Source organism: Grammomys surdaster, unplaced genomic scaffold (genome assembly GCF_004785775.1).
Source record: "Grammomys surdaster isolate TR1022 unplaced genomic scaffold, NIH_TR_1.0 149, whole genome shotgun sequence".
Taxonomy (NCBI): domain Eukaryota; kingdom Metazoa; phylum Chordata; class Mammalia; order Rodentia; family Muridae; genus Grammomys; species Grammomys surdaster.
In genome coordinates, this window is record NW_021604607.1 from 11,284,222 (window position 1) to 11,286,266 (window position 2,045).

Below are 2,045 nucleotides of genomic sequence, written 5' to 3' on the forward strand. Positions count from 1 at the left end.
AGGACTTGCTTGTTATGTCCCATAGATTTTGGTACAACATGTTTTTGTCCTTATTTAATTGTAAGAATTAAAATTTTTTTCTTCATGACTTCATGCTTGGCCCACTTATTAGTGGTAATTAGTTTCCAGGAGGTTGTGTGTTTTCTGTGGTTTCTACGGTTGACATCTAGTTTTATTCCATTGTAGTCATATAGGATACAGACTGTTATTTCAGTTTTCCTGTATTTATTGAATATTGCATTGTTCCTTAATATATGGGACTGTACTTTTAAGAGAGTTTCATTGCCTATGAGTAGAATGTGCATTCCTTATTGTTTGGATGTAATGTTCTGTTGGTATTTGTTGGTGAGGCCTTTTATTGAGATTTTTACTTGGTTTATTGAGTTTCTCCTTCACAGCATTTTCTTTAAGTGAAGTTACAACCAGATCTGGAAGTAGAAGTGCCACGATAAGCCGAGGCAATTCTCCCTTCATTTTCACAGGTCCATTTGTTCTTTGCCACAGACAGGACTCTTTCTCATCATCATCATGCACAGACCAAGCTTTTAAGGTTATGAGAAAAACCACATCTGAAGACATCAAAATGTCTTAGCTAATATGTCTTAGTTTAAAATCTATAGAGGGAGGGAAGGAGGGAAGAAGGAAGGGGGGAGGGAAGATGAGAGAGAGAAAGAGAGAGCGAGAGAGCGAGAGAGCGAGAGAGCGAGAGAGCGAGCGAGAGAGAGAGAGAGAATACGTACGAATTTGTTTTAGTTCATAGGCCAGAGGTCCAAACCATTCAGTGTGTCAATGCTGGCAAGATGTGATAGCAAGAAGGTAACAGGAATCAGCCTTACGACATATGCTGCTAGGAGATGATCATTTGAAAAAAGACATTGTAGGTTGGACAAGCTAAAGTGTATATACTAAATATAATTCAGTGCTCTGATCTTTGACACATTAACACATTTATTTCAAAGACAGAGACATGTCTAGAGAGCTTTCTTTGTCTGATAGTGTTTCCTTAATCAACCAAGTATGCTAAATTATCCTCACAATACCATTCCATGGTTATGAAGAGATTTTGTCAGAAGTCCTGATTTCTCCTCAAGTATTCATTCTAAAGAGTGTGAGGATATTCGCCAATTAGGGCCATCGTGTCCCAATGTAACTATGCAAACTGAATTCTAATAGACACCTGGGATAGGCCTGTGAGGCTGTAATAATTAGAAAATTTTCTATCATACTTTTAATCTTAATATTCTAGGAGTCTAATTCCTATCTTTTGCTGAGCTGAAGGGCAGAGAATTTATTATTGAGAGCTGTCATAATAAAATTGTACAAAATGGGTGGCTTGAAATAATTGGAAATTGTTTAACAGTCATTGGAATTTAGAAGTTCAAATACAGTTTTCAGGATTGATTTCTGGAGGCACTGAGAGATTCTGTTAAATACTACCCCTGTGGTTATTTGCAGCTTCTGTCCTGTGCCCTGGCCTTCTCCCTGTTCTGCCTGAGTTATGCTTGTGGATGCAGCAGGAACCCTGTAGTAGAATTTTCAGGGAGCTTGCCATGCCCTGTTTGGTTCCAAATAAGTGCATGGTGTTTCTATGCTCACTGTAGCTGGTTCTAGCTCCTGGATAATTTACAAAGAAACCTGGCATTTTTATTAACAAACTCCAGACCTAAACTGGGCAGGTTCTGAGCTCTAACCCTCTAAAATGATATAAATCTCAACTATAGACCCCATGTTACTTCCAGTTTGAGTCTCTCCTGGCTTGCTCTGCTTCATTTGTGTTTTCATGCCAAATCCCATGGTGAATTTTTCATCACAGCCCTCCTGGAATTCATCACCACCTCCCTTCTGTCTCATCACCACCTCACCTCTTCCTTCCTAATGCTTCTCCTCTCTCCTCCCTCTCCCTCTCCTCTATCCCTCTCCCTTCTCCCTCTCCCATCTCCCTCTCCCTTCTCCCTCTCGCTTCTCCCTCTCCCTCTCCCTCTCCCTCTCCCTCTCCCTCTCCCTCTCCCTCTCCTTTATCCCTCTCCTGTATCCCTCTCCCTCTC